At 41.3% G+C, this 27089-nt stretch overlaps 1 protein-coding gene across 18 annotated transcripts in view; it reads left to right on the forward strand.

Annotated features, from left to right (window-relative positions):
• ZBTB20 (zinc finger and BTB domain containing 20) overlaps positions 1 to 27089 on the forward strand; it is a 492240-nt gene that overhangs the window by 390393 nt on the left and 74758 nt on the right. Inside the window, exon 1 of one of the 18 annotated variants that reach the window (XM_069867496.1) lies at positions 9171 to 9378. The exons of the other annotated variants lie outside the window; for them this stretch is intronic. The gene's annotated coding sequence lies outside the window, so the exon portion shown is untranslated. Of the gene's footprint in view, positions 1 to 9170; positions 9379 to 27089 lie in introns of those variants that run through there. 18 annotated transcript variants of the gene reach the window in all.

Below are 27089 nucleotides of genomic sequence, written 5' to 3' on the forward strand. Positions count from 1 at the left end.
GCCTCAGGAAATCCCCCTGGCTAGACAGGGCCTTTTTATCCACTACATTGCTCTGACTCAAAGAGAAATCTCATATAACCTCCTTGACCAGAAACTGAGCATGCATGTAGTCTGCAGCACAGAACTCTGCAATTTCCTTATTTTCAGTTAAACCTTTCCCACCTCCCGCTCTGAAGACGTCCGCCCTACCTTTCTTCGTGTCCCATATTTGTGTGATGTGTCCAGTCTCATGTGGGGCCCAACGCAGCAAGCATGTGGCATTTTATCAGTCATCAGGCTTCCCGCCATCCTTCCTTTGTGGTAAGATCCTTAGTTGATGTAACTGCCCTAGAACTATTGATTTGAGTGGAGATTTTCACTGGTTGATCATTTGGCCCTTCAAATCCCATAGAACTACTCATTTTTAATAGCACCATGACTGACGCTACTTGTTTTCAGGCTCAGGACCATCTACAAGCAAATGCTTGCGTATTAATTACAACAAAGAGCAAATCTACTTGACATTTGATTTTGTTTTTCTTGTTTCCTTGCAAGCTTGAAAATGAGCTGCTTTTGCCAAAAAAAAATCGAAATGCATTTCACACCTTTTTTTTTAAGCTTGAAATAGGCCCCTTGAAAAAACTGACATGTTAAACACCAGCAAGAAAATGATTATTTGGACATATGGCTCCTCTTCCTGAACTTCGCAGAGAGGTTAGATAACGCTCTTTCACATCTTAAAAGACTAGACTCCTGCTACATTACTAACATATTCTTATGTAATAATCCGGCACTGATGATACTTTATCCAGTCCCAGTAACATAAGACTCATTTATGGCTCGGTCAGTTATGAGGGATTTGTTTTTTCACAGATTATCTTCTAATTTGTTCTTTTTTCATTACTCTGTCCTGAAGTAGAATACAGAATAGAGCTGAATCTTACATAAAAATACCTTGTGGCTCTATCTTTGAGCAGGGTTTTGCATTGTATGGATTGCGTCTATTAAACATTGTGCATTTAATACAGAAGTAGAAACAAATTTTAAACCCCCACACTTAAATAAAGACAAACTCATTGGAATTCGTCCATTTACTTTTCACATAAGGGTGTTTCATTAAGCAAAAAAAAATTGTAGGAATTAAAATAAAGGTGTCCAACCATATGAAATAATCAAGTTTCACAGAAAGATTGTCATTATCTTTGTCACAAGTGATGTAGCAGTCATGTAAGGTCTGCAGGTACTTACAGAATGCATAGACATGTAAGAGAGCTGGCCAGGAAATGGGAATGTCCCACAGTGAAACTATTTGAAATTTTGGAGTACAAGAATTAAACTTTATAAAACTTCTTCATAAAAAAAACAAGTTTCCAGAAGACCTAATGGCTCAAGGGCCAGGACTCCCCATATGGGTGAGAGGGTGTGGAAGCCTGTTCCTTTCCAGGTCTCTCTCATCACATCCTTAATCATCAGGCTCTGGGGTCAGCTTCTTTCTCTAGGTTTGAACTAGAGTTTCTATCCTGGGCCCAAGAAACTTCCCTAATAATATTTTCATTACAAATTACCACAAGTTCTTTCATGTTCAGGGACAGAACTCTGCAATGGAAAATTTCAGAATCATAGAATCCTGGAATAATAAAAATCAGAAAGGACGTCCTTAAGTCATATGGGTCCAATGCTTACATTGCTCAAAACAGAGCCAGTGAGGATTGGGTTGCTTTCTTAACCACCTTGTTTATTTGTGCACGTATGTCCTTCTGTCTACCCATTTTGTAAGTACTTCTATCCTACTGCACCTTTTTTTCAATAACTGTGTTTCTGAAACTTGAGATTTTTAGAATAATTTTAAGTTCTCTCATTGGTAACCAGAAAGCCTAGGACAGAGGCTGTCCTGCACAGGAATGACTGTACAGCTCTATGGCCACTCTACCAGACTCTTGCAGTGTCTGTTTCTTCCCTTTAATTGCAAGACCACTTTGTTTAGCAGCAGTGGGTTATAGGGGCTTAAATATGTCCCCTAAGTTGTAAAATAATGTTGTAACCAAAGACTGACATTGACTATGCTTAAACTGAACATTATTCTACGCAGAGGGGGGACCCCAATTCTGCTCCCCTGCATTTACCACTGCTCTTTGTTGCTCACAGGATGTTCAACTAGATGGTGCAGTGGTCTAATCTGATGTGGCAGCTCCTTCATTTTTATCTTTTAAGTGCTTTACTTACATGAATTAATTCTGAAAACACTCTTGTGACGTTAGTCATTGTTATGATTCCCATTTTAGAGACCCTGTGTCTAATTCTTAATTATACTAATACTTCCTTATGCTGGTGAGGTTCCGGATCTGTGAATGGATCTCCCAGATCAGGGAGATGGATAGCAGAAATGTCAAGGGCAAATGAGGGTTCATTGCCATATAGCAATTCTCTATTTCTCTAAGGTCAGAGAGAAATATTGGAAGGCAAGTGTAATAGCCTCTGCTGATTTGTACTGGAGAGCTGCACAGGATGCATAGCTTAAGCCTGAGAGAGGTGTTGTATTGGCCAAAATGAAATCATTGAGATTTTTGACACTTCTTTCAGCATGTCCACAATCTCATGAAAAGAAAGTGAAAGCCACCCCTGCTGCCCCTTCTTTTCCTTTTGTCAGAAAAAGTTATTAGAGAATTAACAACAAAAAACAAACAAAAGCCAGAATGAGAGTCAGTGAACTTGAGGGAAGGAGGAAGACACTGAGGCTTGGCCAAGAATGAATAGCAAGCCATTTTAGAAGTAGTGCAAACAGGCAGGAAAAATGAGTGATGTGCCACTCTTCATTTCCTGAGCCAGCCTTGTCCAGTCACCTTACAAGCTGCAGCTGTGTCTGTGGAGAGAGTGGAGGTAGAGATCAACCCTATCTGTGTCTTCTTTCCTCACAGTTTCAACCAGCCACTCTATTTATATACAAGTCTAAGACAGAAAGTGATATATGCAGAGTAAGGACCCTTGCAGCTGACCCTAAGATAAAACTAATGTGGACAGAGAAGCCAGAAGCCCTCAGTAGGCTGATTTTGGTGGGAATCTCAGTTTTGGCATGCTGAGGCTGTACAGCTCCCCAGATTGCTAGCAATACTGTTGTTCTTACAACGGTTTTGTCCTGAATGAAGAATAAAATATGAAAATAATTGCAGTTTTTATTCATCACTGAGCCTAGGGAAAAGCCTACAGAAACAAGACATCTTTAGATAAGAAAGACTGGAGGCAGAGGCACAATATGTGTCACCTCCAAATGTGGGAAATAAGATTTATGAATGTGTGACAGGACCAAAGGTAGCAAGAGGGATATATAGCATGTTTCATGTCAGCATTTAGAACAGAAGTGGGGCAGACGTCCACTTTAAAGTTCTTCAAATCAAACTTATAATTGTCTTCCCATGAAAGTATGAGAGAAGATTAAGCCTCCTGACACCCTGAGATACTTATGTTTCTTTCAAAAATCGTAGAATGAAATACAACAGAGCAGAGTAGAAGAGGCTGAATATAACATGCGTTGCTGTTTAAGCCGTTTTAATTTTGGAGCAAAGATGCAATATAGTAGTAACATTGTGGATGGTGATAGAGGGTAGAGAGCAAGGTAGCAAGTTAATATTTTCAGTGTATAAAAGTCTTCTGAGGCCTTTGCAATAAGCATCCATATAAATGTACACAAAACATGTCACCTGCAGAAGTCACCTCCTCTTTTAACTGCCTTTTTAACCCATGATCAGATTTTCTTAATTCATTGTGAAAATGCACTTTTGAAATTTTGCTTTTCAGCCCACTGCAGCCAAAGAGGAAGAAAGGCAGGAGTCTTGCTCTTCTTGTGCCTTGTCAACCAGATGTTTTATAGAGTTCCCCTAGGTTGCAGTGTTGCTTTTCCTGTGAAGGCAAGGGGATCGCACGGGTGCCCGTGAGGGCATGGCTCACTTTTCAGCATCTTACTGTTGGCAGTAATGTGCACAAAAAAAGAACAAAAAATGTGTCTCATAGCCCAATTTGCAATATTTTCATTTTTTCAAAAAGATAGGCTCTTCCACAAAATAGGCCACTATATTTGGATTGCCTAAAAGAGAAAAAATATGGGACCCTTCTGATGTTTCTATTTAGACTACCCTATTGTCAGCAAATCTGTGAAAGAAATTGCCTTGGGAACTGCACAGTGTCAGTACCAGGTGCTTTAGGAATCAGTCCTGGACATTTGATATAGTTTTATATATGGGGAGGTCAGGAGGCAGGGAGGTCAGGAGGCAGGGGGGCTAGTTCTGGTAATAAAGGCAATAGGAAATAAACTTTTTTATTTTGCTCCAGAAAATCAGACTGCATATGTGACAGAAATGAATTAGGTTAGATACAAGGCATGGTACCTTTCTCACCATAGCACACAAAGATATTTGCCAAGTATAGTGGTGCAATTTAGGAATAATTGCATACACAAAAGCTAAGCAAGGGGCAGATTTCTGTAGTAGGTGGACTTCCCAGTCTTTTTTTCTGATTTCTTATGTAGAAAATGATAACCATATATTCACCCTCCCCAACATGCTGTGCAGGTTTACATATCTGAACACAAAGCACAGACTCACAGCTGTTTATGAAGACAAGCCAATAAATCTAGAGGAATATATTTATACAACTTATCCTGAGATTACATAGTTAAATGTTGTATTTTCAGGTAGGCAGAGCTCCTCCATTGCAAAGAACCAGATTCCTCTCTGTGTCACACAGATCCGTTGATTTTCCATTAATGTCAGCTCATGTCAGCTGGAACGAGTGTTACAAGTCATGCTGCAGAATGCTTCATTTTCAGGTTCTTCCCAGTCTGCTGTTGTTTTGTTATCCTGCTTTTGGTTGGCAGTAGACAATGCCTTTAGAAGTCAGAAAGCAAGGAGCAGTTTTAGTGGCTTTTCCTTTCATAAATCCTGCCATTTGACAGTGGCAATACAGGTACAGTTAAAGATCTGGTCCAATTCTGTAGCCACACTTTCTTCCTAGGTAGCAGGTATCATACACAAGCACTTGAAGGCTTGCTGCAGCGTTGGTTGCCTTTTCCACAGCAAACAGCAAACTTTTATTCAACAAATCAGACTGAGCTGTCAATTCTTGCTTCTTTGGCTAAAGCTCTCTGATACACACAATGATTTATATGACGGAAGAGCAAGCAAGAGGGCATGATCATCATGTCTCTAAATTAAAATCCGTGATGAAATCTCAGGAGGGGAAGATGATGTACATTTTTTGAAGCTACTCTTGACCTTTTGCATTTGGACTCCAGGTCTGCTCTTGGTTGATATTCAGATAGAAATCAGGAGGTCTTTGACTTGTGTAGCTTCTAGTGGAATGGTGTCTACTGAGAGCAGGACTTAACAGTAGCACTTTCTACATTAAGCACTGTAGGAGTTTTGGGGATCACCATATCAGGAACACATGCAAATAAAATATGTGCCACACAGTAAAAACTCACCTGGGTGAAATGCTGCTCCTTCTGATATCAATGGAAATTTCCTTTTGACCAGGGGTTGCTATGGCAGCAAGCACTGGAAATGAGAACAAGGACATTTTGATATGTCTACACTGTGGATTGCAAATTATGATACCCAAGTTAGTTTTAAACAGTCTTGCAAGAAGTGGTCTAGTTCAGGCAGTCTGGAATGCCACGTGGCCTGATTCACCACGCAAAGCAGCTTACTTTTCTGTACACCCAGGGTCCCTCCATGCATGAGGTACAGGGAGAGTGAAGAGGCATCTGAGGGGATGCTCATTTTAGGGCAGTGGGATGAGGAACTGACCGTGTCAAGGAGTAGTGTAGGGAGGAATAGCATGAGATGCTAGAAAAGCTAGAAAATAGGAGGAACAGTAGTCAACTGAATGAAAGGGATAGAAGCAAAACTGACAGTGACAGAATAGATGCAGGTTTAGGGGTCCAGAGGTTCTCTTCCCCTGGCAGTGCACTTTGCTCTGCTCTTTGGAAGACAGCCTAGGGCTCCTGACTCTCAGCATTTCTGTTGTCATGAAGACACCATCAAACCCCTGAATGAAGTATCCTTATGTTCTTCCAGTGGCTGATCACCTGATAAGCATTGTTGTACTCATGCTGGTGGCTGAAGTGGTGAAGTTCTGTATTACAGCTCTGCAGGCGCTAACCCGCCTCAGCATCAGCAGCAACACAGAACAGCATTTGATTTTTAAGTTGGCTTTAAAAGAAAAGCCTGAGAATTTATATTGAAAATCCATTACTATAATGTTAATGTTACTAAGTCAAGCACTTAAAAGTTAGGAAATTACACAGTTAATGTTTTCTCTGCAACCTTACCGAAGGCCCCACATACCATTACCATAGGCTCTAATTACATGACTGCACAGTTCCTTCCATCAAACTCTTGCATCAAGTGGTCAGGACCTCTGCATATTTCATTAGAAAAATAGCCCAGAGCTGTTTTTTAGCACCATGCTGGATCATTAGCTTGGTACCGACCCAGAGAAGAGCAAACTACTTGTCTGGGTCACCATGCTCTACAAAATCTCTTCATCTGGAAAGGATTTGATGCCTTTGATGGCACTATATTTGTCTGAAATCTCCTTTCCCATTCTTCAGAAGTGCTTTACCTCCCATAATCCCATAATATTTCAAATGGGAGCAATTTGTATTTTGGGTAGGCTGGGGAGACAACTTATAAATGGCATTTAACAGACCTCATTAAGTGCAATGTCCAATTTGGTTCTGCAGTGCATCCCTCCCTATTGACCATGGTTAGTTCTCCCTGTAATTCATCCTGAGGCAGTGGGCACCAACAAGCTAGTAGGCAGATGGGACACAGACACCTAGCACATGGTGCTTTAAAAGGTAGAAAAGGGCAGGGACATGCCTTTTCCCATAGTAGAGGGCAATAGAAGGAATGAATAATATCGATACCTCCTGTCAGCTCTCTGTTAATGTCAAAACATAGAAACTGGCACTAGCTTTGCCTGGAGACGTACATAGAAAAGATGATGAAATTAATATAGAGAAGCTAATATATGAAATTAATATAGACAATATTAATATAGTACCTGGAGTACTCTGTCTAGTTCTAGAATCCCCAACATCAGAAGGATATGGAAGTGTTGGAACGGATCCAGAGGAAGGCCACAAAGATGATCAGAGGGCTGGAGCACCTGTGCTGTGAGGACAGGCTCAGAGAGTTGGGGTTGTTCTGGAGAAGAGAAGGCTCCAAGAAGACCAGTACCTGAAAGGGCTATAGGAAAGCTGGGGAGAGCCTTTGTAAAAGGGCATGTAGTGATATGGTGAGGGGGAATGGCTTTAAATTGGAAGGGGGAAGGTTTAGACTAGACATTAGGAAGAAATTTTCACGATGAGGGTAGTGGGGCATTGGCACAGGTTTCCCAGGAAAGCTGTGGCTGTCCCCTCCCTGGAGGTGTTCAAGGCCAGGTTGGACGGGTCTTTGACCAACCTGATTTAGTGGGAGGTGTCCCTGGCAGGGGAGTTGCAACTGTATGATCTTTAAGGTCCCTTCCAACCCAAACCATTCTATGATTCTAAATTGTTAGAGCTACTGTCTGTCTTGTGTTTCTTTCTTCCTTAAGCATTTGTACCCAAAATGCGAAGTGAGGGGGACTCCCTGTGCACTTGTGAATTCCTTCACTACTTTCTTCCTATGCTTTTGAGCAATGCTTGCAGGTTAGCCATGCCCATTTAAAAGTTTATGTACAGCAGATGTTCCTGGAGCTGATCAGGAATTACGGATTTACTGCTGCGGCTGCAGCCCTATGTGAAATACACAGAATGTATTTAAAACACAGAATATACCTGCCTTGCACAATAAATCCTCACACACACACCCTGCTGCCGGTCGCTTGGGAGGGGACCTCAGAGCTCATGTGGCCTGGAACCCAAAGCAGGTCCCCAGCATCTGACAAGTGAAAGTTCTTGCAGGGCAGGTGGAGTGATGTCTGGGGGTTAAACATGCCAGCAGCTCCCTCTCACAGCAGTGTTACCTGCTGCCTTCCCTCCTGGGGGACAAGCCGCCTGCTCCATATCTCCTTAGAAGCAGACTTTGCAGAAGTGTCATAAATCTTCGCCTTGCCCACCCCACAGCGCTGCCACTGTGCTGGTTATTGCCAGGATTCCTCCATTTGAACTGCACTTCGTTTTGCAACCCAGGGTAGAAAAAATAGGTTGGTTTGCCACCTATTATGGAGTGTAACTACTCCCCCCACAGTGCCTGGGCTTTTCTATCCCAATACTCAGTATTCCCTCTTTACAGCATCTCCATCTGTATCCAGCAGGTACTTGGTTTGTCTGTGTCTGTGTAGACATCCATAGCAAAGATGTGCCTTTGGAGCTTGTGTAGTTCCCAAATCATAACATTTCAGTGATCCATCAGGAAAATCCAACTGAAGGGCAGCATGGTTTCGGCTGAACAGAACTGAAGTAGCAGGCAAACCTGCTTTCCCTTCCCCAGCCCACAGGACAGGTAGTGTTTGAAGGCTGTGGGAAGGCGCGGGTGTTTATTTCAGTGAGAGCTGTGGTGGTGTGTGAAGAAAAAGAGAGGGAAGGGATCTCCCAGCTTTTTGGAGAGGGCCTCTGTACGATGCCATTCAAATCTGTACTTTTTTGTTTGGTGGTAAGTTTTAATAGTTATCCTTTGAGGATTTTCCCGGCTAGCTTATCTGAATACACCAACAGTCTTTTTTGTAATATTCACATTTCCCCTTTGGTTCAGCCGAGCCCACTGACAGATCATTCAAATTCAATTGTTTTATGTCTAAGCCGAACAGCTAATTAAAGTAGGGATGATTAACCTGACTGGCAGTGTCGCTCTCTCTCCCTCGCTCTCTCGCTCCCTCCCTCCCTCCCTCCTGTTCCAATCAGTCTTTTTCTCACACTCTCCCTCTCTCTCTCTCTCTGTCTTTTGCTCTACTGTGTGTGCGTGTGTGTGTGTGGTGGGTTTTTTTTTTTCTTGTTTTTTTTTTTTTTTCTCCTCTCTCCTAAACGTGGTCTGCTTGCTGATGGCAGAATGGCACTCGGAGATTTGTGCATTGTGTCTGGTTTCCTACGGGCAGGCTGACCCAGTGCCTCTAGGGACTTATCAATAGACCACTCAGAAGAGACAGAGACAGGAGAAAGGAGGAGGGGTGGGGGGGGTGGGGGGGGGGAGAGAGAAAGAGAGAGGGAGAAAGAGAGAGAGAGAGAGAGAATCAATATCAAGAATAGAAGGAGCTCCGAAGCCATTTTTTTTTTTTTTTAAAGAAGTATCAGGACTTGGGAAGAGGGTGACAAAGAAGGTTTTTCAAAGAGGCAGTGGAGGAGGTTCTAATAAATTTGGAAGGAAACAGTTCCCTGTCTTGGGGAAAAAAGGAGAACTCCTGGCTGATTAGCATTCACACCAGGTATGAGATGTTCCCTACCCCTTATCACTGTCGCAACCGAGATGGAAAAAAAAAAAAAAAAAGCTGCTTCCCCCTCTCTCCCCGATTTTTTTTCTTTTCTTTTTTTCTTTTTTTTTTTTTCTTTTCTTCCCTTCCTCCCCCTTCCTCCCCCCCCACCCCCCCACCCCCCAATCCCCTGCTCTTTGAGGAGAGGGAGCAGCGTTTGTTTTGGTCCGTGTGGGTCGGCGGCGGCCGGGGGAGCGGGAGCCGCGGGCATCGCCGTGCGGGGAGAATGGGAGCACAGGGCAGCGGGGACGGGGGGGGGGACGACACGGGGGGACGGGGACTGTGGCTCCGCTTTGTGCACCCCTGGGGGGGGTTACCCGAGTTCATTCCCAGCAGGTGGATTCAGACAGGGAGTTACTTAACGCTTGACCGCCAGTTTTGAAAAAAAAAAAAAGAAAAAAAAGAGAAAAAAAAAAGACCTGCTTCCTATGTCTATTAAAGGAAGCTCCGATTTTTTCCCCCTCTCTCTCTCTCTCTCTCTCCCTCTCTCTTTCCTCTCTTCCTAACCAGACAGCGGGAGGGTTTCTGGCTCCTCGCCAGCCCAAAAGCCTCTAAGTGTTTTGCACTTGTTTCAGGGAGACCGGGGATTTTTTTTTTTTTTTCAGCATTTTCACTAGAGAACAAAGAGTTCTTTACAAAGGAAGGGGGGAGAGGGAGCTTAACGCCTGAGATATGTTTTTCTATTTTTATTAGGGATTTTTCCCCCCCACCAGCACTTCCCTCCTAAAAAAGAAAGAGAAGCAAAGCACAGAATGTGTGGCAGCAACAAAATAGATTGAAAGGAAATGCAGTTCCCTTACCTCCAAATTATAATTTGGAATTAATAAGAACAGGAATGGAAGGGGGACGAGACCAAGTGAGTTTGATACGTCGTTCTTTTCTCCCTTTTTTAAAACTCTCTTTTAAAATCCATTTGCTGTTTTGCCAACTTACCTAGCCTCTCTCTCTTTTTTTGGCATAAAAGTTATACTGCAAATAGTTTCTGTTTACTTAAAAATAATCAAACAACAAATTCTTAATTGGGGGGAGGAAGGAGGGAAATGGGATGGTTTCAGGAAAAAGAAATAAATTAGTGGGATCAGAAATCTTTCACTTTCTGTCACTTAGAAAAAAAGTTGGTAATGGCTTGTTGAAGCTAGGATCCTAAAATACAGATGGGGCACTAACGTCTGTGTCCACGGACCCAGCTTTTCCCTGACCATCTGTCTAAAAGTCACCTCTCATTGGCAGCTCAAATGATTAGTTGGAGCTCAGGGATTTTTTTTGTTTGTTTGTTTGTTTGCTTGTTCCTCCTGTTCAGTGGGACCCTCTTTCAAACAGCTCGATTTCACCTTCTGAGTTTAGTTTTCTGAGCCCCAAACTGAGGATTTCAGGGTAGACCTCCTTGCACTGTAGATTTTTTGTTCTTCTGGATGTATTTCTTATAGATACACTCTTTGTCTATTTAACCGTGGAAAAGGCACACATAATATAGAAGGGAATAATGCATCATATTTAAGGAGATGTTGAGATTGAAATGTAATTACATGCAGCGCATAACATACAGGATATCTTCTCCACAGTGTCTTCTGTGCAATGGTTAGGATGTTTGACAATATATACTGTCACAGATTCAGTAGCTTAAGGAAGTGCTTTCTTCAGCCAAATTCTGCCTTTCTTCCTTTATTTATTTGTGTTTTCCTGGTTTTGACAAATTACCAGTCTAAAAACTGCGTTGTCTATCATGGTAAAAAAAAAAAGAGAGGAAGCTATATATTATATCCCACCCTCCCAAGAATTATAAGCACACAATATGAAGAACTAGATCAAATTATTATAGAGTTACGACGATTGTTTCTGGATGCATGGCATTATCACTACAATACCTTGATTTTTATATTCATGCTGCAGGCTTCCCTCTGAAGAGGTTGTCTGTTACAACTACATAGGTGTCATGTATGTGTCTGTGGCACTGTTTTTAAGCAACATCTTTGCATTGTCTAAGTGCCTTTTGATGAGTAGTCCATTTACATCTCCTTATATGATGAGGGGAGGAAAATCCAACCTTGGGCTCTGCCTGCGCCACTTTAGGAATGCCACTACCCTTAGAGTGGCAATAAGTCCAGCAGGATACAGCCCGTCCCTTCCAAAAGCAAAGGAAAACTGTCCATGACAAATGAAACCACCAGTTAAAACATAGTTTTGTTTTCATACCGGTACCTAGACTGGAGGCTTGTGCCCCTCCAGTTCCGTTAGCCAGGGCTCTTAACTTTCCAAAGCTGTGGTGGGCACAGCTTCCCCAGCAGAAGCTGAGGGGTTGTGATGATCTCAAGTCCTTTGCTCTGAGTCCAGGTACCTTTGCTGCAGGTAACCGAGGTACTCTGCATTTCCACGAGGAGCAGCAATAGCAATGTTGAGTCAAAAGTACTTTGTGGGCTCCCAGTTTAATGTGAAATGCTTGACAGAGAGGGATGGGTCACCGAAAAGAGTTGGTTATTCGTTTGGCAAACATAACGAAGAGAGGAACTTTTGGCACATTACAAATGCCTTTCTTTTATTTCACATCCTCGCTTTCCTTGTTCCTCAGGAGAGTTTTCCCAGCTCCTGATGTTTTTCACGGTCTGAATCTTTTCTGTGACTTTTCTCTCTTGCGCTCTCACTCTCCAAAAAGGTGGGGGAAAAAATATCAGGGGAAGAGTAAACAAAAGAGCGCAGAAATGGGACTTGGCCTTTGAAGTTTTCCATAGGATAAATGGTCTCATTTTTTTCCTGCTCGAATCTCCCTTCTCTCCCCTTCCCCTTCTTTTTTTAATCTTTTAAATGCTTTTGTGAGCATTTTGTGACTGCAGCTGTGGAAATGGTAACAGTAGAGTGAGGACATAACAGAGCTGAAATCTAGATTTAGCCCCCACCTCATTCTCGACAAGAAGGCATCTTCCCAGTGGCTGTCACTGCTTCCAGAAGTAGCGAGAAAGACGATAGCTGTCTTTTGGGGACTCTTTGCGGACCTGACCTGAGAGTAACACATTCACAGTACAGGAGAAAAGAGAGAGAGGGCAAAAAAGAAAAAAAAATAAAAAAGGGAGAAAGAAAAGCTCTTTGAGCAGTAACACACTGGCTCTTTCTTCCTGCAGGCAATCCGCTCCAGCTCCTGGCGACGTGTCCTGCACTATCAGATATCATATGACTCTTTATTTGGACTCCCGTTAGCAGTATGGGCCTGTTAGGGGGCTGTTTGTTTTCCTTTCTTTTCACTTCCTTCTTCCCAGTTCCCCCCCACTATTTTATGTGTGCCTGTGCGAGCATATCCCTTTTATAATCTCTCTTTTTGTGTGGAAGCTTTATAGAAAAGAAAAAAAATCCTTAATAATTTCCCAGGGCTGTTTTTAATCCTCTGCCAAAATTGAAGTTCATTGTCGAGTTGTAAAAATAAATAACACCTTGCAGTTTTATTTCTCTCTTCTACCTCTTCCCCTCTTCCTTTCCCCTTTCCGGCACTTCTCGGTGTGTCTGTACGTACTCGTGTATGTTCCTCTATCTCTCCTGCCTGTGTGGGTGAAGTTGGGATACACCTGTGTCAGTAGAAGGTGGAATACAGAGCTGCCTGCTGCTGCTCCTGCTTCTCTACGCCATTCGTTTCACTTTCATAAAACTTTCCTCTGTTTTTTCCTTTATTTCATTTGGACAACTCCTCCACACCAAGTGTCAGAAGCTGTCAGGTAGTGATCCCTGTGCTGGGCTTTTCTGCATTTAGGTGAGCAAACGAAGGAAGTTAAGGCTGTAAAAAAATGAAATATTGTGCTGAAGGAATAGAGGATGAAGTTGCAAGGTAGAAATAAATGTGCTTTGTGTACGCCACCCATAAAAGTTTCCTGTACCAAAACGCTGGTGCCTAATAATAGGATGGAGAGAGCCAGACAGCAGCTAGCGATCGGAGGTGTGTAGCCAAGTAACCTTATGGCACCAATATTTCTCCTGCCTAGTCACATTTTAGTTAAGAGAGATGACTTTTTTCCCTATTTGTGCTGTCTTTAACAAGAACTCATTTAGATGAACTTCGCTGCAAAACTTTTTGCCTGAAAATGCAAAGTCACATCAACAGAAACAATTGAATTGCCATCAAATGTATTAAATCGCTCCAAGAAAAAAAAAGTCTGTCTTTCCAAAAGAGAGGTAATGTTTTGTTTTGATACTTTCCAATGCAATGTGTTCATTTCTGCTATTTGAACTAAGAATTTACTTTGACAGTAGTTAAGAGTTGATTTCTAAAGGAAAAGGGGGGAAATCCTTGAAAATATTCCAAAATGAGACGGTTTGAAGGGAAGAGATTTAGGTTGTTTGGGAGGAATTTAAAGTGTTTGTTTTTTTGTTTACTTGCTTCAGTTTTGTGCAACCTGAATTGTGATATACTTTGGCAAGCAAACCAGAAAATGAGCTTTTTTACACAACTTTGCTCCCTCTGTAATTACTGCTGTGTTTTTGTGTAACTCGGTGGTTTTTTCATCTGAATTTGGTAAGATCATCAAAGCTGAAATCCTGTTTGCACTGTAGGGACACATAGGAGTTACTGACACTTTCTGTCAGACGTAGATGCTTTGGCCAGCCAGTCCTTCCACCAACTTGCCGTGTTCAGCAGCTGGCTGTGCACGATCCAATTGCCACTTGCCAGGGGAAGGTACAGGTGTGTTTTGTATATGTGATTTATATACATTTTGTGCTGACGCTCCTACTAGGATTACTGAAGAACTATTAAGTTTTAGCGTTTCCTCTCTGGTGTATGCTTAGGCCAGCATACAAGAGCAGTCTTGTAAGTGAGGCAAATACAGATTAGAGATTTTTTTTTTTTGTTATGAATCCAGAAACAACTGTGTTTTGGCCGTGCTGTAGGAGTCTTGAACCACATCGAGGTCTCCCTGCTAGGTGGTGGTGTTCCTTATTTCTCATCTGAGATGCCTTCCCACTGAAGTAAGTGCAGGTTTTCCCAAAAAGGGGTTAATGGGAAACAGAGCTAAAATACCAGGATTTAGGGTGATCCCCTTGAATATGTGTTGGAAACCAGATACCCTAGAATGTGTCCTTGTGCGGCACAGCATTCCTCTATAGCACACAGGACATTCTCACTGTAGTGGAGATGCTATAACTGAGTTGAGATTAATCATGCAGTCTGAAACTTTATTTATATGTCCCTACAGTTCCTCCAGAAAATTACTGCTATCTCTTTGCTCTGAACAGCAGACCATTTCTTTTTATTTAGTTTTTGCCAGTCATTTCAATGAGCAGTAAGCAACTCTTTGATTAGAGACAACAATTCGGGGCTTCTCCTTTTCTCTCTTCCTCTGACAACTTAAAACTAGCTCTGTTTTAACACTTTGTGCTTAGGCAGATTCATGATCCTGGAATGAATTACAGACTTTTTTGGAGGAAATTTGGGGTTGAAATAAGTGTTACAAACATTTAAAAATTGTGTGCCGTACATGCATGGTATATGATGTTCCCTGTTACTCTATGCACGCTCCAGTGCTCTGAGCAGTCCTAGCTGTGAGTATTTATTTGTGAGCTTGTTCTGGAAGCTGCCTGTGAATTTAGTTGACTTGACAATCAGTAAACAGCTCAACAGTAAGGCTGAATTCGAGAGCTATATGAGTGCAAGATAGAAGGCTTCTTTCAAGTTTTTGGCCATTTCAGTGGATTGTTGCTCAGCATCTTTATTTAAAAAAAAAACCAAACCTACCTTCTCCTCCTCCTCAAACTTCTTTGACTTAATATCTGTGGAGTAAATTATTCTACTTCAAAGTTATTAGAAGCTCAAATAATGATAAAATACATATTTAGCTTCCCCATTAAATAAATATAGTGAAGAACTGCAGAAAGTGGAAAGCCAGACGCTTTAGTGCTGATGTCTGAAAGTGTGGCTCTGGCCTGGGCAGGGAAGGCAAGGCTTGTTGCTGCTAAAGTTTTGCTAGCATAACTTGGACTCGGTGGAATTGCACCAAAGTTGTGTTTTGACTTGGCTTAACTTCACTGCTTTCATCTGACATTTTCTTCTAAGCCAGCCCAATCCGGATCTATTCAGCGCTCAGGAGAGTAATAGCCAAGGGACAAAACAGCTTGTCTAACACATGTCTCTTTAGTGCACCAGTGTGTGGCTTGTGGGGCCTCAGACTGGATCACCACTGTCAAGAGAAATGCATTTTCCTACAGCGTAATAAGTTGTCCTGCTGCTTTCAGATGTCAGAGATCCCCCATTCAGCACTTGGTGAAAAGGTCTGGTCTCAGAAGAGGTTTCCCTTCCCTTTAACATTTCATTAGTGCATGTAACTCATGTAAATGTGATGTGGCCAGTAGGAGGAACAAATTGGTTTTTTTTATTTTTGCCAGGATGTATGTATTTATTCTATGTCTGTATTAATGTTATGGTGAGATGATATTTCAGCCTAAACAGCGATTTCAGTGGCTAACCACTAAAAAATGAGCTGCGTTGAAATGTCAGGTAGTTGTTCCAAGCTCAGAGGTGAAGCTTATGTTATTTTGGAAAGTATGAGGAAAGCCATGGTTACTTTTATCTTTTTTTTTTCTTTTTAAATGTTCATTGGGCAGTAGCACTAAGACAGGAGCATTTTCTGATTAACTAATTACTGGAACCCATTAATTTTTCCATTCTCGTTCTATTTTTAATGTTTCGTATTTCTTCAATACAAAATTAAAATTATAAAGAGCTAATTTCTTTAAACTAATTAGACTTACAATTTTAATCTCGCAAAACCCAGGAAATTCCAAGCAATGTTTTTTTGTAACTCTGCCATGTTGCACATGCCTCTCTCCTCTTTGAAACCCTTGTGTTGGCCTTCAAAAAATCCTGGGAAAACTCTCAACACTTGCTTGAGCCAGCCTTGTCAGTCCAAACTCTCCTGAACTTCTGGCACTGATAGGCATCCAGATCCAGATTTTGTGATTTGAGCTCATCTCTGTTGAAAATAACAGCATGGAATTTCCAGACACTTCTTTGTATGAACTTAAGATTTATAAAAAAAAATAAAATTTAATAAATCAGAGTAATTCTGTTTCCACTGAAGCCAGCAGAAGCAGAATCAACATCCTCTGGGTAAAATTTCTCATGGCACTTTACAGAACTTGATTTTTGCTCAGATGGCCTTTTCAGTTTTGGCCATCTGGAGAGCGTTTGAGTTAGTTACATAGAATATTCTTTAGGCAGTCTTTTAAATAGGGCTCCACAAACTCTTTAACCTGCTAATCTCGACTACATGTCCCATAAAGACTAGAGAGTTAGCATGAGAAATAATTTTTGTTCCCTCCTCCCAGAAAAAAAGGGTTTAGTGATGATTTCTTTGGCTGGAGAATCAGGAAATACCAGTGAAAACTTTGTGTAGGAAGATGCCAGAGTCTTCTTCAGTGAGATCAGCTGTTCTCTTCATATATTTATATATATTTATATATATTTATACATACATTTTGTTTGTGACTTTTTTTTAGCTTGTTGAAATATATCGCCACAATCTTCAGAAGCCACAGAAAATGATCAGTGCCACAATATGCACAATATGCCGCTGGAGAGAGCAAAACAAAGCTGATCTGAGGCAGCCTTCCCCACTAGTGAGACAAGCCAGCAAGTTGGTTTCAAGCTTTAGTTTGTGCCATTGCCTGTGCATTGCTGAAGCATCAGGGTGTAGCCTACAAAGCATCTTCCTTTCTGTAACTAGCCATATTTTCCTTCTGGGTAAAATTTTCTGAATTTTATTTTCATGAAATTCTCACCAAAGTTAGGAGTGAAGGCTCTGTCTGGAATGCATGGCAAAAATGGAAACTCTCTGAGGGGAGAATCTACTACTCAGATAGTTAAAGATTCAATCCATCACTCAGACAAAAAAAAATCAAAAAGAAAAAGTTGATATACAGTGGAAGGCAAAGGGGAACATTTATTTTGCAGCCTATTCATTTTGTATTATGCTCATGTCAGACAGCATAAGGCTGTTCTGGTGCTTGCTTTTGAGGATCTTCATAAAACTCTGTAGAGCTGCACAAAGCAGAGTCAGAAAGTGAGAAGCAATCTTGTTTCTGATCAAAATGAAGTAATATGCCAACTAATGATGACAGACACCTGTAGGTGCTCCCTTTTGTTGGAGATAAGAAATAGAGATTCAGACCACTGTCAAAGATTGCATGATTTCCTGTCTCAATTTCAATTAGAGTAATTATATTTGGCCTCCTTGAATTCCCTTTGAAGAGTCAGTTGGTCAAGGCAATATTCACTCCCTGGCCTCATCCATACCATAGTGATATGGAGCATAGTCAAGCAGCTGCCACCTCTCACTGTGATATGGCTGTAGTTGCTCAGTTTTGATCAAAGTAACCACTTTGCAATTTGATCAATTGCTGAATAATGGCAGCAGCAAACACTGCTCTTCCATACCTTCATTTGTCTCAAAATGATGCTTATAGTAATAACTGAGAACTTGACTGCTTTCCCACAGCAGTGCGGTGGTATTTGTAAGAACTATCTTCATTTTGTGCATGAGGAAGCTGAGGCACAGTGATTTTTGAGTGACTTTTCTAAGTTCACATAGCAAGACTGTGGCAGAGCTAGGAGGATTAACTTGGGAATCCTGGATCTCAGTCCTATGCTCTAACCACTAGGAAACGCTACCCCCCTGAATGTAAGTTATCTTTCATGTGAGTCACCATCTGTTATATAGCCTACTTGCTATTAGTTACAAAAGCTATTCACATTTTAAACAGTTTTGCATTCTCACAGCTACTTAAGCCTACGGTAGACTTTTTGACAACAGTAACAGCACTTCTCATGTGAAAGAGACAGACAACTATTAACTCATGTTTTTTCAGTAAATTTTTGCAATTCCATAAAGCCACAGTTTAGAATTCCTTTAAACAGACCTTGAAAAGTCCATGTCTTCGATGCTGCTTCGTTCCATATCTGTCAGTTGTGCCATAGTTAAGACGTGACTGTATATTCTCACAGATATGATTAAGAAGATAAATTTCCAAATGGTAATTTGATGTAAATTGAGTCATCGATAACTTCATGTGTCTTGGGCCTAGGAGCAATGTGACTGCTAAGATCCTTCAAACAGGTAGTAGAAAAAAAAATGTATTAATCTTCTGGGGACCTCAGTGAGCCAAGGAGAACTAGGTCAGTTTTATTGGAGACAGACTGGAAAAGCCCTGAGCAGAAGCTGAGGCAAGGACTGGAGCTGTGAAGTGAGAAAAGGCTCTTGTAAAGTTAAAGTTGCTCTGGTTTTCTCTCTGTGTACAGATGAATGGTAAGGGAATGCATTTGTTTACCACAATCACCTTTTTTAAGGCAACCATGAAGCCCTGGCTTGGAAAAGGGTAACCCTGGCAAAAAGACAGATTGGGCACTGGTGCCTTTTCATCTCTGGAGATGGTCAAACAGCAAAGGCCCTTCTGATAGTCCTGTCTAGTTTCCTTCATGTGATAAAGCCTACTGAATTTCTGATAGCTCTTATCTTCTGGTGAGCTAGAACATATCTTTCAGAAAGACAGGTAATCTTGAAGTCTTTAAGTAACAGAATGACCACATATTTTAGTCAATTATTCTGAAGGTTTTTAAGTCCATTTCACTTCTTTTGATTTTGAATTTATCTAACATCAGCTCTGCCTTTGTCTGATGTATTAAGGAGCCCTCTACTGTCAGAAATCTTCTCCCCATGCTTGGTATTAATAAACTTTGCTGATTGATGATGAAATCTTGACACCCAGAGTAGAGTTTGAAGGTACAGGAGTAAGAAGTGGAATTTGAAGTGAGATGTGAGATATGAGGAATTACTGGTGGCTGGAGAAATGGGCAAATAGAGAAGAAAAGCAATATGGAGAGACAGTGGATTTTTTTTTTTCTTCTCAAATACTTGAGGCAGAAATAAAAGAAAAATGTTGGTAAAGGCAAAAATTCAGTTATAAGGAGGGAAAGAGATGGGAATATAAGAGAAAAGATCTTGAGAATAGGCACAGAAAATAATGTGAAAAATGAAGCATCATAAAGCTATTAAAGGACAGAACATAGTCTGCAATGGTCCATAAGGTCAGGACAAATGGGGAAATACCAGATTATGTTAAAAATGTAACACAAGGAGTAGCAGTAATTCACCTTGGGTAGTATAGGATATGGCTTCTCAGCAGTGGGTAGTTTCCTATGTCACAGGAGGCCAGCGGGCTTAGCTCATTGTGGCTTTGAAAGTGTACTGCTTAATCTTCAGGTTAGAGAGGGGCCAGTACAGTTTTGAAAGGTCTGAACACATTCAGACTTTGTGAAAAAGACTGGCCAAATTTTCTGCCCAAGGCCCCTCTGTGCTCAGGATTAAAACTCCAGTGTTCAGGGCATAACGAAAGGGAGGCCTAATTAGGCAAGAGAAAACTCTTCTTACACACATAGCTATTTTCTTTCCTACTGACAAAAGAACAAAGAAGAGGGTAAAACTTTCTTTGGGTAAGTGTACTGTTAGTTTTCTCAAGTTGTTTCTCTTCCAGCCCTCTTCGAAGCAGTGCTTCTCTTTGCTCTGCTGGCTGGAACATTGGTACTTGGACATGTTCCTCACCCACTGTCTGCTCGTGGTGCAGCCTGGAAATGGTCACTTAGCCCCCTAGCTTCAGTTTATTACAAACAACTCTAAAACCAGCCAATGTTTTCCTGTCTCAGAGGCAGCTGCAAAGATGAGATCAAGCTGACCTATAAAACACTACAAAGTGATTAGGTGCAAGTGGCAAGGTTGCCTTTGTCTTTGGGCTTCATGTAGTTCAGTCTGAAGAATTCTTGTATTTCGACCTCAAATGTTGTGTCATTTCTCTCCTGTCTTCCTTTACCTGTGAAATAACTCTTGTTACCAATGCTACAAGAGCAGTGGTCATGAGTGTAATGAGTTCTTCACACTTTGAAGGTGTTAGTGGTCTGCTCTTAAATCTCAATAAAATCCTTTGGCCAAGGTAAAATTCTGGTTGTTTTCTATAAGAAAGAAAAAATATTTTTCTAAAGAACTTTGATATCGTTTTCTAAACACATGCTTAGTTCTGACCAATCTAGGAAAATAGATTGAGACAAAAGATGATTTCTGAGTTGCCATTGGATGCCAAGCACTGAAATGTTGCTAGTCTGGACCAGTCAGACTAGCCTTTAAGAAGGTACGTGCTTTTAAGAAGATGCAAAAGAAAAGCAATCCGTTCAAACTGGCTTTGCATGGCTGACTTGTTTCTGATTTGAATGAAGCACATGGTAGTAAACTCCATGACACTCTCTGCTTACTAGAAACCCGTATCTGGGTATTCTTCTTGATTGACGGATTGCCGAATGTCGTATTCCAACGTCTTTCAAAACAGGCTATCCCCTTGCGTTTGTGCAAGCAAAGAAAAAACTTACTCAGAAGGAGAAAAAAGCAAGAACTTTTGGAAACATGAAAGTAATTTCTAAAGCCATTTCTGCCCGTCACTGGTATGAGAAGAATTTTCATTTTCTTTAAGGCTGTTTGAAGTATACTTTGGGGCTAAAATGGCAGAGAAAACAATCCAATCCATTCTCAGCCCTGAAACCACAATGGGTAACAGATCCTTATTGCCACATCACATTCAATGAGATAGCTTACTGGAAGCGTTGGTCAAAAAAACTCATTATTGATTGCAAAAAACGAAAAGTAAAAGAAATTAAAATGTTCTCTTTCCCCTTCCTCTCATTCTTTTTTTCAAGGCAGAAGAAAACCCACAATGCTGGTTTTATTATTTAATTAAAATAGCTCCCTGTTTTTCAGTTACTTTAATTTCTGTGAATTTTAATTCATCTTTTTTACATGAGATGAAATACCAGAAAACTGTGAAAGCAGTTAAAATTTTCATTATTTTTTTTTCATTTTTAATTCAGTATAGAAGATTATTCTCTCACTTTCTGCTGCCCTCCTGCCTCTCTTTTCCATATTCATGCAGACTCCTGGCTGACTCTGAATGGCACTTAACTGTTTCACTCATTAGAATGAGCAAGTGGCGGCTCTGTAACTTTGTTGATTTAAGGTGAGATCATGGTAGGGACCACTCTGGATTCTGGAAATGACACAGCTTCTTGAAGATATTCTTTGCAAAGCAAGTGAGGAATATGATAGCATCACTTCTAATCAGGATGAATATCATTGCAGTCAGCAGTAGGTGTCACAAGCTATATGGGTACATCAGGGATCTGACATGAGAACACTTGTGTTCATAATGTTTCTGTCACTTACTCAATGCACAGACTCTGACTTCTCTATTTTGGCTTATTTTCCATATTAGGACAGCTTGGCACAGGTAATAAACCTAGATTTCTTTCATTTGCTTAGGAGATTACTTGAAAAACTACCTGACTCTATGGCACTATTATTTGGGGTTGTTCATATTGAAAGGTCAGTGCTGTTGGCTTGGTCTCAGCTAACATTTGAAGGCATGTTTGTTTGTTTGTTTGTTTGTTTGTTTTTTCCAAAACATTGAATAATGGTGAAATTAGGATGTTCTGTGATGATGGAATTAAACCCCATAGCTTTAGAATAGATGTTGATACTACATTGCTGTCCACCTGTAGCACCTTTTGTATTAAGCCGAATGAGATGGCCGTGGTATTAAGGAGGGAAAGCAAGCAGGCATTACTGACCAGATAGGTGCAGATGCTTTGTTACACTCCCACCATTTCACACTTGAGCTGTTTATTTTTATTGTCTGGCTGTCACTCATAATATGAATTAGAACTGAAAGGCTCTTTCCCTACCCTAGGATCTATAGTCATGGGTCCCCCTAATCTGTCTGAGTGACTGTGCTGACTATTTCGGTCTTCTCTAATTTCTGTCCTCTCCAGGTAGGGTTCTGAAGACTGACATCAGAGTTTAGTCTACTTCCAAGAAAGGCCAGACAAAAGGGAGGCAGAGATTTGTCCCACTAGGAATAGAGGAAACCTTGAGTGATTTGACCTGGTCAATGACTGTCAGGAAGCATTGCTGCTTGAGGAAAAGTAAATGCTTCATTATTGCTACTAGACAGATGCATCTCCATAAAACACCTGGAAGTGGTCCACAGACCACAGACAGAACGTCACTGAGGTTGATTTTCAAGGAAATAGGGAATAGATAGCAGACCTCATGTTATTAGACATAAATTGGTCATCAGCTAGGGTGAGGAAGTAATCTATTGCATTTGAGTCTCATGTAGAAAGGAAATATGTTATAAGGTAATGTCCCTTTCATCAGATGTTGACCACTGTAGGGGGAAGGACATCAGACTGCCTGAACCATCACTTTGACGAGACGAGCTCATGGGAGAGATATGTCACTTGTGGCGGAGCTGAAGGTGAATGTGGTAACCACAGAGTAAGCTGCTAAGTGTGTGGATTGTGGGAAGCACTACTGATAGGAGGCAGACAATTGGATTGATTAGGGCAGCACCAGGGACTGTTTTCTTTTGCCATCCCTGGGTGAAGTTAAACCTAGTACTGGTATTAATGAAGAATAGCTAATACAGATGAGACTCTTGCCAAAGTAACGGCATTGGCATTGGGAGCAGAAAGTTTTGCAGATTTCTCTGTGTGCACTTGCTACTGGTGTTCCTGGTGGGTGGCTGAATCATCCTGATGGCATTCAACAGGAACCAGCTGCTGAGAATATTAAAATGCAAGCATTTATTCCTCTAGAGAGACAGCAGCATCTGCAAAGTTTTCCTGTCTTGATAGTACAGATAATCCCACAGAGTATTCTCTAGTAGTTTTTAACTCTCAATTCATTACACATTTTTTTTAAAGCCGTATGTGCTTTGTGTATGCACAGAAAGGCGAGCCTAGTCTTGGGTCTGAGGCCACAAGGCAGGTAGTCCTAGGCAGGTAGCTTGCAAGCCCTCTGCTCAGGCTGAGGTACTTCCCGTGGGGAAAAGGTAGTTGGGCTTTGCCTCCTTCTCCCACCACCACCTTTTTTCTTCACCTTCCTCTTCTCAAGAAGAACTGCCTTGGAGGGTGATGTGCTGCAGAGCAGGAGTCCTCTGCCAAGCCGTGATTCTGTAACTTCTACATCAGCATGAGCTTTGTCTTAAAATTCATGATGGTAGCAGTTGTAAGAAATGGTGAAAACTACGCAAAAGTGATTTAATTGTCTGATAAAATAGGATATTGAACATTCCTGTTATTGTTTATATTTATTTGTCCCGAAGAGGAACATGTCAATTCACAAGCCTGTAAGCAACACATCTCAGCCCTAATCTACTTACAGTGCAGGGGACAACTCCAGAAAGGAAACTGAGTGCTGGCAGCCTTCGTTAACCCCATCAGGAGCAGGGAACACTCAGCACCCACTAGGAGCTGGCTCTTAGTCTGACATGGCTGTAACACCAAACATCATAACCAAGACGTCTGAGGGAAGGGAAAAAGCAGATAGTAGGAACAGCGAGAAGAAAAAGATGGCAATTTCTTCTTTTAAGTCTTTTGCTCAGCTCTGCATCTCTCTTCTGCTTTCCGTGGAATGTGTTCTCTTGCTAATAGTGTGTGAATTCACATACTAAAGATATTTACAGAAAGAGAAAAGCAAAGATTCTGTCCATGACATATGATGTGAGAAAAGGTGCAGGTTTGTTCTAAGGAGAAAGAGAAACAGTGTTCTTTTGCAGTGTGGCTGCAATGTTGGCACAGAGAGGAGAAACAAGCTGTAGGCAGTCAGAGCTGTGTGGCAAAAGAAAGGGTGAGAATTGTGATTTTACTTAAAAGGGAGCATAATTCAGTGCACTCATCATGGTAGCATTTTATTAAGGTATTTTAGCTTTATCTAAATAGCCTGGTGTAAAATGCCTGCCTAATACATGCAAGGCTGTGAACAATTTGGCTCCGTTTTTCTAAGTTGGAGTATTAGCACGTAGCATTAAAAGAACAAACTTGCCCAAGGCAGCAAGCTTCCATTCCTGTTTCCACCTTTTGTCATCTCAAGTCATCCTCAGAGCCTGGCGGAGTGCGTCAACAAGTCAAGGTTTTGACAAGATCTTACAGACACAAGAGGGACCACAAACACCACTCTGCAAAGTTTATTGATAGCCTCTCTTGTGATGTGACAGGCCAAGGAAAGCTGTTGCAAGAGAGGTGGCAGCAACAGCAGCACTTTATAGCCCTTCCTGACTTCAGCTTCTCCTTGGAAAGAGCTGATGAAACCTTTTAGCAATGTTAGACATAGTTTCGTCTCAGTGAGGCATCACAGTGATGATGCATACATCAAAGACTTTGTTGTGCTTTCCCCTTTCTATGTGAGTTATGTTTGCTCATTTGTTTAAAAAAATAGCATAATGATTTCAATTTTAAGAGGCTTAAGCCCAAAGCTTTGGAAAGTCTTAACAAAGAATGATTTAATGAACTGGCCATTGTGTTTATTGTTGTGCTCAGCTACTTAAGTATGTCATAGGCTCTGCAATACAAACAATTAATGGTCAAGCTTCCGACCTCAAGTGCTAAGGTCTTTGCTTTCAGAAAAGGAGAAGTAGCGTTTGAGGTCTGCTCCCACTTAAGCAGTAGTGCAGTAAAACTCCAGTGGATTTAGACTAAATGCTTTGGGATTGGATTTGTTGTTTGTTGATACAACACGATAAAGTAGACCTTAATCCTGAATAAAAGCAGCAATGGAAAATTTCAGGAAAATACTGAATACTACTCAGATGTTTTCACCCCAGCATTTTCTCTAAGGGCACATACCTCTCTCTTAAAACAATCGTAGGGAAGAAAAGATTCTTGAGCTTTGCCTCAATAATACTGAGAATATGAGTGAGCTTTGCACTGGGGAGTTCATACCCACCAAACTTAGGGATGGGTTGATCTGCACCGCATACCCTGAGAAGTCATGCTTTTAGACCACAGGACATCAGACAGCTCTTAATGCAGCTCAGCTGATCGTATGAAGTCGGTATCTGTCTTGAAAGCCACACAGCATGTATCCCAACAGCTCCCAGGGACTTGGGTTCTCCAGTGCAATGTTGGAGTAATCTTAAAAAAAGATCAAATCACTTTTTTGCTGAAAATACTTTTGCTTTTCACTTTTATGATTTCTAGCATGTCAGCTAACTTCAGCTTCAAGTAAAGAAGGCAGGAAGCATCACTTTAGTGCTTCTGTATTTTTTCACGGGTTCTTCACTTCTCCTCTTTTCACTGCTTATCTGTCCTTTGTATTTACCACTGCAAAATAATAATGAGGAGGTGAGGGTTAAAGAAAAATAATGATTTTTAGAGCTGTTTATTATCCTCCAACAGTGTGATCCTCTAGGGAAACCCCCCACCTAGTTTAAGCAGCCAGCAAAGAGGCATTTGGACAGAAATTCAGCCACTAAGAATGAAGTCAGATCTCAGAGCTATGATAATAAATTCCATCCTGAGAAGAAAGGAAAGGTCTGAGGCTGCCAGTTGAGCAACTGAGTATCTGCAGAGCTATGACTTGTTTCTCCCTTTGCCATTCCATGGCTGAAATCAAACTATGTCTGAGATTATTTACCTGTCTGGCCACAGGAAGATGGCAGGCCTGAAAATCCTGTTAATGGTTTCCATATAGCAAGAGCTGCCCCTTTTCCACCTCTGAATGCTGTTGTATCTGAGCAGTAAACTACACTAACTCTGTAATGAATATGATAATGGTGGTTATAGCTGCATTGTATTTTACCAGGAATGGTCTGTGCAACCATTTCGGTAAAGTTTTCCACCTCTCTCTATCCCAGTCCAGTCAATGGATGCTTCCCCCAACTGTTGCCTGTTCATTCAGCCCTGCAGTTTGGTAAATAAATGTGCCATCAGCATAACATGTACTACCAACTTCCCTCTTCATCTCTATTTACGTTCTATTTACGTTCAGTATAATTCTTTGACTCACGCCAGCTCATTCGCAATACTCTGTACTCAGCCTTTTGTTCCAGCTTTCGCTCTGTGGGTGAAAGAAATAAACAGCAGCTGCTGAAACCCAGCGGCTGAAATGGTTGAGAGGTCATGTTTCTTTAAGAGCAGAATCTGTAAGTATTTTTGCTCCAATCTTTTTTTTTTCTTGAAGGTTTGGAAAGAGTGCCATGCATGTGTGCTGTGGCATGCTAACTCCTCTTTGCCACCTGAAACAGTAGTTGTTTATACTGCCATTTCTAAGAGAAAACTTGAATTCAGCAAATACACCAGGGTCACCCAAGAAGGGCTGCTGTAGCCTACAGACTTTCCTGCAGCCTGATAACTCACTTGGCAGTATCAACATTTTCGTAAACTTCTTTTGTGCGGTTACCTTTTTCACAGGGAGATTTCCTTCTGTTCTGGAACCTCAAAAGTTTCTCATTTCAGGTGATTATTGTACTCTCTGTCTAGCTGTGGAAAGGAAATTTAAACCCATGGGGATACATGAAAAGTAGAAGCAAAGGGAAGGTGCATTCCCTGAGTGGGGATGCAAAGGCCCTTGGATCCCACAGAGAAATGTGTTAGGACTTCATGCGCTGTTCCAGAAGAGAGTGGCAGGATGCTCTCTGTCACCTCTGGGCCATGCTGGACAAATGCAGTAACAAAGCTGGTAAACTGCTTTGCATGGGAAGGGAGTGACCAGTTAAGCCTTGAGACGAATACTCACATAGTGCAGGCTTGATAGCATCTCTACAAAGAACATTAATAAAGTTTTCTATCCTTTCATTGTATTTTGTAGGAGAAAAAGACA

This window comes from Phaenicophaeus curvirostris, chromosome 1, assembly GCF_032191515.1.
Source record: "Phaenicophaeus curvirostris isolate KB17595 chromosome 1, BPBGC_Pcur_1.0, whole genome shotgun sequence".
NCBI lineage: Eukaryota > Metazoa > Chordata > Aves > Cuculiformes > Cuculidae > Phaenicophaeus > Phaenicophaeus curvirostris.